The 13,349-nt window shown below is 37.3% G+C and overlaps 1 long non-coding RNA gene across 3 annotated transcripts; it reads left to right on the plus strand.

Annotated features, from left to right (window-relative positions):
* Positions 1 to 8,429: 8,429 nt before the first annotated feature.
* Positions 8,430 to 11,084, plus strand: LOC141640242 (uncharacterized). 3 transcript variants are annotated; one of them, XR_012542923.1, is made up of 4 exons: positions 8,432 to 9,361; positions 10,267 to 10,376; positions 10,471 to 10,606; positions 10,690 to 11,049. It is a non-coding gene; the product is annotated as an uncharacterized LOC141640242 (long non-coding RNA). The 3 variants fall into 3 exon arrangements; XR_012542922.1 differs by having other exon boundaries at positions 8,430 to 9,375; positions 10,267 to 10,606; positions 10,690 to 11,084; XR_012542921.1 differs by having other exon boundaries at positions 8,430 to 9,361; positions 10,267 to 10,606; positions 10,690 to 11,084.
* Positions 11,085 to 13,349: the final 2,265 nt, after the last annotated feature.

Raw genomic sequence — 13,349 nt, forward strand, 5'->3', positions numbered from 1 at the left:
AATTGTCTCCCTCAAATATGTCATCCTCAAAGGGTGAGTTTTCACTCAAACTCACATCCATATCACTCTCACTTTGCCCATTAACATCAAATTCCATGGAGGTTGATTTCATTGAAACACAAGAAGAGTAGGATGACGGCATCCAAGCATTAGTTTCATAATCAAAAATGTACTCCTCCTCATCATCACTCTCCTCATCTAGCACTTCATCTTCCCAAGGTGGGGTAATTTTGTGGACAAAGTGGGTTGGCTCTAGGTTATAGGAAAGTTTCTCATCCTCACAAATCACATTTTCATCATAGTTTTCCTCAATGAATTTTTGAAATGTGGTTTTTATCACTTCCATACCTTCCTTGGCACTCTCAAATATGTCATGTATTGTTTGCTTAAGACAATGAATGCTCATGAACTCAAAAAATTCCCAAAATTCCTCACAACTCATCTCACATATCCTACCACCACTCAAGTGAAATGCCAAGTTGCGGGTCTCAAGGTTCATGCCATTATAAAAAAATACAACATGCTTCATAATTTGAAAGAGTAAAACCATGATGCCAAGCATGAGTCATATAATCTTCAAATCTAGCAACATATTTATCAAATGACTCATCTTCATATTGCCAAAAAGTGAATGTAGACATGATAAACATATGAAATAGAACAAGTACAATAAAACTCAAGAAAAAGAAGCACAATTAAAACTAGACAAAAGAACAATTCAAATAAACAACACTGTCCCCGGCAACGGCGCCATTTTGATGGGTGATGTCGTCGGGTCACATCCAATCAAACACATTTATAATACTCAACAAACAACTAGTTAGTGGTAAGTCGAGGTCGATCCATGGGACGGTGGTTACTCAAATTATTCATTCTAATTATGGTTGTGCTTGGGGTTGTCACAATTATAATGGGTTGATGATTCTAATCTAATAAAAGCAATAAACAAGCAACAAAAGGAAAGATGTAAACAATTGATTAAAAGTGCTAGGATATCATGGGTTCATAAGGAAATCATGGGAGTTGATCATACAAACATGTTCTCAATTATAAGCAAGCAATTATTGTTGTGATGGATCGAGTTGGTTTATATCTTACAATCCTAGGAAGGTTTGGGTCCCGGAGCCAAATCGATTAGATTGTACAACACCTACAAGTCGACTTAATCCTCCCTATCCAACTATATGCATGGTCTAATGAGACTCGAGTTGGTTTATGTCTTACAAGTCTCATTGAAAAGATAAGAGATGGTTGTAAATGCAAGGATTCATAGGCTTAGCATTTCATCAAACATAACATGTGCATAAGTTGAAATCACAACAAGCAAGCAAATTAATCATGGAAGCATATTAGATTAAGCATGAATCATTCCCCATGTTTGTTTCCCCAATTACCCATTAATCCTAGCTAAGTAACTACTCACTCATGATCAAGTTTAACATGTTAATAAGGTTGTCAATCATACTAACAAAGCCAAACATGATGAATAAATGAAAATGATTAACAATAATTAAAAAGGGGATTAAGAGAATTATACCTATGGAGATTCCAAAATAATAATGCAAAGAATAATAGAAGAACTTGATGATTGATGGAAGGTTGTCAATATCCTAATAAACCCAAATGATCTTCTAATTACCCAATAATAAACTTGAATTACTTAATAATAAACTTGAACAATGATTAAGGAAAGATTAATGTGTAATTTGTGGAAAGATTAAATGATAATCTATTCTAATCTACTCCTAATCTAATCTAAGGAATGATTGATTTAACCTAATAAAAACTTGATGGTTTGATTATTACAAATGGGGTATATATAATAGAGCATCATTAGGTTAAGCAAGGGTAAAATAGTAATTTAACAATGCTAATTGTTGGGTAAGGAATCGCCGGTCTCAAGAGAGACTCCGGTCTCCTTTTCGCCGGTCTTTGAAAAATATGCGCATCCTTCATAGAACAAGAAGAGCACGAAAAGTTGCTGTAACACAATCCGAGCGTCCAAGGTATCGGGACGCTCGTCCAGTAGCAGGGGAAGACGAGCGGATTTGGAGCAAGACTCTCGGATTGTGAGGAGGGAAGACGAGCGGATTTGGAGCAAGACGAGCGGATTGGGAGCAAGACGAGCGGATTGTCTCAGGGGACGAGCGGATTGTCGGACAGCTTCTTTGTTTGAGCTCGGATTGTAAAACGGACGTCATTTTCTCATCCGAACTCCTATTGGAGTGATTCAAAAGCCTAGATCACTTGTTTTTTCGATGCCGTTCCATCTAGCATACTTTCAGAGCCAAAGGAGCAACCCTTGGTTCGGTTTTCGAGCAATTACTTTATGCAATGCCTTCCTTCTCGTCATCCTTGCTTTTAACTTTATGATCCTTTTATATACTCTTTATTCCTACATCCTTGGTCATCATTCTTGCATTCTCTTCATACTAGTCCATCCAATATCATCACAAATCTTCCAAATATGCATGCAAGAGGGGGAAATTCCGCCTCATTTATCTCCTTTTCTACAAAACATATGAAATGCGCTAGAAAAGCAAATAGGAAGGTTTTGACGGATAAAATGGCCATAAAATGTTATAATAGTATGCAAAATAGGCTCAATTAGGGGACTAAATGTGTGCAAATAATGTTCACATCAATTAGCTATGCATAATAACTAATAAAACAATAGCGAAAATTAAAGCAACAATAGACATGGTAAAGAGATATGCAAAAGAGGAACAATACTTGAATGAATAAGAGAGAGAGAGAGAGAGAGAGAGAGAGAGAGAGAGAGAGAGAGAGAGAGAGAGAGAGAGAGAAATTACAAAAGTTCGGATCCGGAAAAGAAAGAAGCAAAGCAACGTTCCACAGTATAAAAGCTGAGATAAAAGATAATTAAACCTAATTTTTGTCTTCCTTTATATAAGAAATATATTTATTTAACCTAATACGATATTAAAGATATTAAAATCCTGCGTCAGATGGAAAAGTACTCGATCGAGCACTTTCATATCACTCGATCGAACAAATCCAAGCTAAAACCTCTCAATCAAGTACTTTTATTACTCGATCGAGGACCTCCAATTAAGCACCTCTCGATCGAGTAGATTAGGTGGTCGATCGAGTAAATTAACCTCTCGATCGAGCAATGTTCAGCGCGTAATTCTTACTTTGCACACTGAACTTCGAACGATCGTCATTTCTTCGTTACTTAGTCATATTAGGCGTTTTCGGTGGCGTTGGGAAGCTAAGAGGATAAGCTTCCATCTCCCATTGGAATCACTTGATTATCATTTGTAGAACTCGCGATATGGCTCTTCAAAATAGGCACTATCAATATGAAGCTCTTCCTTTGTCCGCTAAGCTTCCTTACTTCTATGCGCATCTCAAAATAGTAGTTTCCAAGCTCCGACTCAAATCATCTCCTAAATGAATGCGTAGGGACATGTTTTAGGCTTGATTACGCTCCTCTCCGGTTCATACCTGTAAATAATACAAGAGAAACCAAAGTAGATAATTCTGGGGACATTTGTAGCTAAACACTACTAAATTTGCATAGGAATGCATGCAAATGAAGTACAAAATGCCTATATAAAATGCAAGCATCAAACCTCCCCAAACCAAACCTTTGATTGTCCCCAAGCAAATTGTATGCAACTAACTAATGGAATGAAATAAAAACTCAGAGCCAGCTACAAATGCCCACTTAAACCAATTTAATGCAAGCAAACTAACACTTATAGCAAAAACTGTCAAATGCAATCGAGTTATGGGATGTCTATAATAAAGCTGAACTGTCGACCTTGCAAGACCTTTAAAAATGGACTCTCACGGGTCACTCTTCTCTCATGAAGCAAAGGGTAAGCAAGTATATGTAAGAGAGAAAGAATAAGAAGTCGCTCACCTAAACTACGACCCACATAAGCATGCATGCAATCTAATATGATAGACAATTCTATCTACCGTGCACATACACTCCAACGAAACAAGGTCCTGTCACAGCCGAGGGCTTACAAAAATATGGTAAAGTGAGGTAATGGGTAAGAAGGGGCAAAGCAATTGGGGAATGTGAGGTAATAAGTCAAGCTAGCTACCTAACAAAACCAAACGACCATATCCGATTCTTAATCCATCTCAAAATTTGAACAAAGTGCCCTTGAATCGGCACAACGGCTCACTCAACCAAAAACATACTCCTCAAAAGATAAAAATAAAGCATAGGAGCAAAACCAACTTTTATTCAATCTCTTTTTCAATTTTTCTTTTTCTTTTTGTTTTCTTCTTTTTTCTTCTTTTTCTTTTTCCTTTCGATTTTTTCGTTTTTCTCATCATTTTTTTTTTCATTTCATTTCCTCTTCTTCCTTTTCTACCAACTCCCGTCTTTACGAACAAACCAAATGTTAGGATTCATTAATCTCATTTGTAACATATTGAATATGTGATAAATTAATTTAGTCATAAAATTAATTCTAGATCTTATGCATGCAAAACTTTCGAAATTAGTAAGAAGAAATCGTCTCCTTACCATATGATATTTCGGTTTCAAGGGCACAAGATAGGACTCCTTCCTAGTCTTGTTCTTGAGCTACCCATAATAGGATGATCTTCCAAGAGTGCTCCAAATCTTCAAGCTCCATAGTAGGAACTTCTCCTTACGGATTGTACCAAGGTAATCCCTCTTAATTCATATACTAATTTATGTACTAGAAACTAGAATATGAGTCCTTAAATTATAACTAATATTATGATTTACTACTTCTAGTAAGATAGATTAATATTAGAGATTTAGGAACAAGTTATGCATAAAACAATTTTATGACAGAGGTAGAGAGAATCATTTTTGCATGAGAAAATTAGAATGAATAATGAGGAAAAACTCCTTTTTCCCATATGTAGTAAGGGGCACGGTTTTTACACACATAGGGAGCCAAAATTGCACTTCTCAATTTTGCTTTTTGTCTTCACAAGAAGGGCTAGGTGTAGGTCTAGTTTAAGCATGCTTTATTTGTCATCATTATGTCTTTAAGCATGCGTTAAACTAATGACAAAAATCATCACCCACTAACCCTTGTCCAACCGGTTTTCCTCATATTAGGAGTCCTCCATTTTAACTTTGTCAATTGTAAAATGTAATTTGGTAGGTCATGTAACATGTTACATGTCCTAATTAATTTTAATGCATATTTAACTAATTAAATATCAATTTTCAATTAATGAATTGCATTTAACAAATTGACTAGTAATTCTTGATTACAAGCACTTAAAATGGGTCATGTTAATTTAATCTACAACATTTTGTAATTACAATTAACCATTTATTCTTATCCCAAATTGTTTCGTAAACAATAATCAATTTAGTAATATAACACTTAAATTACTAAATTAAATCTTATTTAATCACATTACAATAAGATATAAAACTTCTCTCTTATAAATAAAATTTGTTCAATTTAAGGAATTAATTACTAAATTAGACACCATTTTCTACGCGACCATATCGATAAGATATCTGGGTCTTTCTAAAAACCCTGCACAGCACTCTCGTACTAAGCATATAGATATTAGACACCATTTTCTACGCGACCATATCGATAAGGGCAACATAAGACTTGAATTTTGTAGTACAGAAAAACAATGGGCAGATATTTTAACAAAGCCGTTAGTTAGAGAACGTTTTGATATTTTACGGTTGGAAATTGGTTTAATCAGTGGCACCTAAATGTGTCATAATTTTTCATTCTTCTTATGACTGACTAGATTAAGACGAGATTGTATTATTGTGTCCGTATTTTTCGCTGCAAGTATATCTATATCATATATTGTATTATATTACGAGAATATCCCGTCTGCTAGTCAAGTATATTTTATGTTTTATTATGAACCAATATTCCGTCACAATATTTCCCTATTCTCCCTTTTGGCCGAAATTTTATCATAAAATCTCCTTATACTCTTTCGTAACCAAATCTTACCCGTGTGACTTACCAAACTTTATCCATATCTTTTACCATATCACATCATACAAGATTTACCCTATATATTCCTAATTAAAAAAAAAGAATCTTTTCTTATGTTCAAGCCTACACATCGCATATACATAGACTCCCACCATAATTCAATTTCCTCAATTTTTCATAAATACTCCACCTTCCTCTCGTTCCATCACCATCATAACTCTCTCAAACTTTCTCCCTCAAAACTCACAAACACTCAACCTCACACAAACAACCATCTTCATCATCATCATGTCTCCTAAGCCCTCAACTTGACTCAACTCAACTCGACTCAACTCATCATCAACACGGTCTTCAACCAAGACCGGTTCATCCAAACCCACATGCAACCAACCCGACTCAACCACAAACCCGTCTTCATTACCACCTAACCCAAAACCTACCAATCCCGATCATAACCGGGTTGAAGCTAGTGTGGATGGGAAGCGAAGAAAGCTTAATAAGAGGAAGAATAAGGTTGTTGTTGAAGAGGATACGGTTGAGGAGGTTCAATGGAGATTATCCGTGATGGTAAGAAGAGGACTCTGTTTCGGGAATATATGCTGAATGCCACGGTCGTCGAGCTTGATAAAGTCCGTCTTACAAAAGAAGAGAGGACACTTGTGAACCGTGTATTCAAATACGGTATTCATGGTGGACGGTCTTATCCCTCGGCTTGGTACGGCAAAATTGAAGCTTTGAAGTTCTTTTCCGACTTCTTGAAATTTCAAGAATGGACCAAGATTTGTCAGTTTTCTGGATCGGTTTATCCTATCGAGGTAATCCAATTTTATGCTTCGGTTTCTATCAAAAATGGAGTTTTTCATGCGGTTGTGAATGGGTCCGAAGTCACTATCTCCATTGATGACTTTTGCACTCTGTTTTCGGTCCCTGATGATGCGATGGAAATCAACCAGAGTGCGGAATGGGGAGATGTGACCGAGGAGGAAAAGCTTGAGATTAAGCGATGTTTTGATGTTGATGCTACGGATAATAACAATATGTTGGCGGGTTCATTTTTGCCAAAGTTGAAGTTTTTCTTCAATTTTCATTGGAATACTATTGTTCCACGAAGAGGAGTTTGGGACAAGGTTTCGACTTATGAGATGGTGTATAAATGGCTTGAAGGGGAAAAGGTTAGCCTTCCGTTATTTATTTTTTATCGCATTATACAAACGAGTATTTCCGTCACCGAAGAAAAATTTTATACAACCTTGGATTGGCCATATGGAATGTGGATTTCTCGTTTGTTGGAGCATAAGCAAGTTGTGAGTCCGGATAGTTATGGTGTGAAGATCAAAGACGAGATGTGTGATGCATTTCTTAAATTGATGAAATTGGCTGCTATTGGGCCGGACTTGGTGTTTCTATCTAAGGGAAGTTCGGTTGTTGTTGAGAAGGCATCGGATGTAATGGAGGCTATGGAAAAGAAGTTGGACTCGTTTATGGCGAGTATTGTTTAGAAATTGGAGACACAAGCCTCGGTTTTGGCTAATGTGGTCTCGGGTTTGGAGGGGTCATCAAAGAATGATGGAGTGAGTAATAGTGATGTGGTGGCTTACATGCGGGGCTTGGAAGGACGGGTTAAAATGATGGATAAGAGCATGTGGGATATCCGGCATGAGATAGTACGCCATGGGTATCGAATGGATAATTTAGTGAGTCAAGGCGGTGCTTTGTGGAAGGATGGACGTGCTCTGCTGGAGGATGTGCATTGATACTCGAGGCTACTAAGGCCTTATCTTTGAAAGTTCTTAACTTCGACACTTGCTTGACGGCTCAAGCTACTCATGTGCGATCGTGTTTTGATCGACTTGATTTCTGACTCGTCCCAGTTATGTTAACCCCAATAGGGTCAACCATAATATCCCATAAGCCATCCTAGCCCAACTCGTGCCTCTCCTTATTTTGCTCTCTTGAACTTTATTTTTGTTAAATGTTCAATTCGGCCCATTTTGGCATTACTTCTTATTCGACCCATTGGCATTGGTTTGTAGTAGACATATTTTATATTTTGCATGTTAGTCGTTGCACTATTTCACGCTTTATAATATGTGTTGCATCTATATTTCTTTCCCCGGTCTATATTATTCTAGTTTTTTTATGTCTGTTTTCGTCTTTTCGATGATGCCAAGAAGGGGAAGAGAATAACCTTGATTACGTATTTGCCAAAACTTGCTCCTTGTCAAGACCTTTAATCTCTTAAGGTCCTTAGGTGCTATAACTTTGAATATAAATAGCTTGTTTTTGCGTTCAACTGACTATAACTTTGGTAGTATTATGTTGAGGGGGAATTTGTACTTAGTCACAAATAATAGAGACTTGTCATCATCAAAAAGGGAGAATTTGTTGGACCATATAACTATATGTTATGTTTTGATAATGACAAGTGCGTTCCTTTATATATATATATATATATATATATATATATATATATATATATATATATATATATATATATATATATATAGGGGCGGGATCCCGTACGAACTAAGTTACGGTGCGAACCGTACGAACTAATTTATAGGCCGTCAGATTACTACGTTATTATGTCGTTGTTTCAAATCCTAGCCACCTACCCCATTACCTCACTCATTAAACTTTCATCTCCCTCCTTCTACACCAAACTGCCCGCAACCACCACCACCACCGTTACCGTCGGAGCATCGACACAGCTCTCGTCGGCAAAGCTCTGAGGCCATCATCGCCGGCACCATTCTTATTCATCTCTCCTTTTCCTTCCAGCATAGTCCTCATCATCGCCCGTATCGAGATAGTCGAAGGTGAAGATGTTGGTGGTTTTTTAGAGGCGGTCCGATCGATTCAATGGTGGAAAGGGACGGTGAAAAGGATGAAGCATCAGTTGTCATCGTTTGACTAAGGTTTTTACATCATCGATGTTGATGAAATCGACTAATCGGTGCCGATGGGTAATTACTAATTAGGATTTCTCATTTGAAGTTTTGAATGATTGTTAATTGAAAGGTAGTAATGATTGGTGACAGATGTATGTCGGTGGTGGTCGAAAAAGTGGCCAGAGACGTAAACAATGTGAAAGTGACGAAAATGGTCAGCATTTCGTCTTTGCTCACCGGAGTATTTGCCGGCGACAGTGGCAGTAACGTGGTGGTTGTGAGGCTGATAATGGGTTGGGCTGTGGTAGTTATAGTTGGGTGGTAATGGGTGGATATGTAAAATATTGTTTCAGATACACACAGAATATCACTTAGATACACAAATCACTCGAGGATTAACAATTGAGTATTACTGTTATGTACGTATTAGCTGACTACCTATCAGGAGATATATCAAGTTGAAGTGTAGAGCCTTGTGAAGGGGAAGAGCTCATAGTTACCATGTTTGAAATTCGAGAATCAGAGGTATTGCCATTCATGTATGGATTTTCATCTCTCGTATTTTACCTCCTATTCCCTGACTATGATTCTCAATTTCTCATGCTAATGTGATTTGCTATGAATACATATGCCTTCCTTTATAAACAGGGAGCTCGAGTTCGATTTTTGGCAATATGTCCTCAACCATTTTTTATCTATATGATAGGGTGCCTTCGTAAGATTCATAGTCATGGAGTAATGGTATTAACAATCGAGTATTACTGTTATATACGTACTAGCTGCTGAGGGATTAATTCAAATCTATATTGATCATCTTTTGCTCTCTATTTTTCATTTCATGTGTTAATTCAAATAGTATGATTGGTTGCAAGGCATGTCATGGTCATAACTGTGAAAATTGACTGAGTTTTGGGTTCGGAGTTTTGTTCAGATGAGCTAGTTGAGAGGGGAGAAGGATTAGTGCAAAGTTAGAAGAAATATATTGTGATTTTGTGTGTGTTCATTTGCTTTATGAATCGGAATGTCACATTCTCTACATAGTGTTACCCTGTCTTCTCTGCAGAATAAGAATGCACTTCTTTCCTGTAGATTAATACACACACAAATGTATCTAGCAACTTAAAGCAACGTATCTACTAACTGAAAGTAGTGTATCTAGCTAGCTAAAGATATGTATCTAGTAATTTAAAGAAGTGTATCTAGAATCTTAAATAGATCAAACAAGGGGGCCTGATGTCCTAAATTTACGACGGAAAATGGTTGGTAACTGGCACAATGTAACCTCATTATAAGAAAACTGAAACAATTAAGTTTAAGATATTCAGTAGAAACAAAATAGTACTTCCTCCGTTCGGTTATATTGAATTGCACTTGTTAGAAATTGATTCTGAGTGTTTGACTAAGACTTGATTTTATCTTCACGATTCCAGAGAAGACAAAAGCAGCATCAGAAGTTGTTCAGTCCCTTACTGAGTTAGAGGCAGAAATTAGAGATGTTCTAAAAGTTCTAGGACTGCTTTCCGCTGCACCCTACTCTGAGGTAGTATCCATTTATCCCACAGGCCTATCTAGCATTTGAGATTTCTTCTGCTATGTCCTTTCTTCGTTAGGAAAGCCCTATATAATAATTGCAGTGGACAGTTGGACACAGTATGCACTACTCAGGAATTGCCTTACAAAAGCCGCAACTTTTATACTGGTTATAGATGATCTTTATGACATATATGGCTCGCTGAAAGAACTAAATTGCTTCACAAAGGCTGTGGAGAGGTTGGTATTAAATTAATTATTATCAGTGCATGATTGATGATACACTAAATGGTGCACTAATAAATTAATACATGACATGCTAGATGGGATTCTGAAGAATTGCAGCAACTTCCTGAATGCATAAAGATTTGCTTCGAGACCCTGAGAACAACTACTGCTGAAATAGCTGATGAGATTCAAAGAGAAAAAGACTGTGATGATATATCCATTTACTTGAACGCTATAATAAGTTCTGTGCTTTCATTTAAAACACGCGTATCTGAATATATAAGATGTGTACCTGGAGTAAGTAATATGTGTATCTACGTAATGCAGGCTTCGAATCAAAAGCGTTTTTGGTTGTATTGAGAGTGACTTTAGTGGTCTGAACAATGAAAGTGACGGTGGTTGGTGCTTTGCCACCTTTTTGTCAATGATAGTGACGGTGGTCGTTGTTGAGTTAACTTATTGACGGAAAACTAGTGTCTTTGTTTGTTCACATCATTATTAATTTTTTATTATTCCAGTAATTTATGCCTTTGCTTATACGGTTTTCAAAACTGATTCTCTATTTGGACAACTTAAAAGCACAAGCATGCAGCTGCATTTTGTGGGAATATTTAGAAAACAAGCATTGCAAATTCAACCGCTTAAAGAGCTTGTTAAGTTGTTATGCGCCACCAATGAGGTCCCGAGCTAACGTTACAATTAGATATTAAGCATTTCTTATTATTCCAGTACTAAAGTTATTTACGCGGTTTGAATCCTGAATAACCTTTTGAATGTACTATTGTTTGTGCTTTATACGTGGAAAATGGCATTTCCATAAAATTAGATGGGTTTTCGGTTATTTACGGTGAACCACAAGAACGAGCAAATTGTATATAGTATGAATATGATTTCGAGAAAGTTGTAAATGTATCTAGCTAACTAGAGGTATGTATCTAGCAACTTAAAGGAGTGTATCTAGTTAGCTAAAGATATGTATGTATCTAGGAATTTAAGGAAGTGTATCTAGCTAGCTAAAGGTGTGTCTCTAACTATCTACAGGTATGTATCTAGCAACTTAAGCGAGTGTATCTTGCATGCTAAAGGTTTGTATCTAGGAAGCTAAAGAATTGGAAAGGGTCTAGTACATATTCAATGTCAACATTTTCGCATTGCAATTCTCAATTTCGCGCCTTCCTCTTATCTAGTGATTATTCGCCAACAAACATTTATTTTTCCTTTCTACTTGTTTCAAAATCTGAAAGTAATAACATTGGTAATTTCAAGCTACGACACTCGGAAATATACTCATCAAATGCAATGAATTATGAAAATACATGAAATTAATAACTCGGCAAAGATGAAATCAAACGTCAAATAGGTAATGAACTCCAACATAATTATGCAAATGATACCCACAAATAAATTACAATAAATAAGAACAACTCGAATAAAATGAGCAACATTCCACTCATCTAATGATAACTACATTGATGAATATATGCGTAAACAAAAGTTTATCAGTTTCTGAACAAGGGTGCATTGACATAGGTGCATTGACATATACAGCTGCAGTACTCTTCCACTCCACCAAGCCAGATTAATGATTTTGAATGATCAATCAAGTTACATAAAAACATACTGTATTATGCAATAGAGTATAAGTTTAAAGTTACAGTATTACTACCAAAATACCCTTATTACTACTTCAGAAACACATGGTATTACCACCGGATACACATGATATTACTACCGGATACACAAAACAATTGTGTATCCGGTAGTAATACTATGTGTACCCGGTGGTAATACTATGTGTACCTGGGCTGTTATTTTGTGTATCGACTGCCGCAACCTGCGACACCATCTGACCAATCATCCCGACGATCAGTACTTCACCTAGACGACCACCACCAGCATATTCACCGGCAATCGCCCCACACTTCTCATTGACTTCCCTTTATCCCATGTCTCTTACCACCACCCCACGAGCACCTACTGTACTGAAACCGAGAAACCAATAGAACATTATCAATACTGCCATAATTGTCCAGATCACCCAAACCCACATTGCTTCCCGTTGAACACCACACAACCAACCACCAATAGCGTTACGAACATGCTGTTACTTCGTTGTTTTTTAATTATCTAGATCTACTAACCTGAAATTCAAGAATGAAACACATATCCCCTTGCCGTCGCCCGTCGTTGGTCGCCCTTCTCTCTCCGGAAGGGTGGTAGTAATGGTAGCGCAGATCATCCTTGTCGACACTCCAACCATCTGATCGGCTGATCCTCCTTTGTCGACCCCGCAAACCTCGAGCGACGAGCCACTAAATACCAGAAATCAAAGTAGGAGAGGAGATAAGGAGGGAGCTTAGTTGATGCTAGGTAGCTTCAGTGATGGCCGATGGTGATGTTGTGATTCCGACATCAGTGAAGATTGAGATCTAACCCGTCGAAGAGTAACAAGCGGTGTCTAGATATGAAAGGAAAGGTGCCAAAGATGGAGAATGACTGCCTGCGGTCAAGATGAACCAGAGACATTCGCCGACATGTTTAACCGGCGTCAGTAGCTGCCGGCGAAGTAGGTGCTGACCGAAAGTGGAGTGTCAGGGTCTCGGCTTTTAAGTGTTTAGTGAAATGGGTAGGAGAGAGAAGATGGGAGGGTATGTGGGTTATTTTAAATGTAATCTTAGCCGCCCATTCTATTTAATCAATGGTTCTTATTAGTTCGTAGAGTTCGTACCATAAGATAGTTCGCACAGGATCCGGA

The sequence above is a fragment of the Silene latifolia genome, unplaced genomic scaffold (assembly GCF_048544455.1).
Source record: "Silene latifolia isolate original U9 population unplaced genomic scaffold, ASM4854445v1 scaffold_75, whole genome shotgun sequence".
Taxonomy (NCBI): Eukaryota; Viridiplantae; Streptophyta; class Magnoliopsida; order Caryophyllales; family Caryophyllaceae; genus Silene; species Silene latifolia.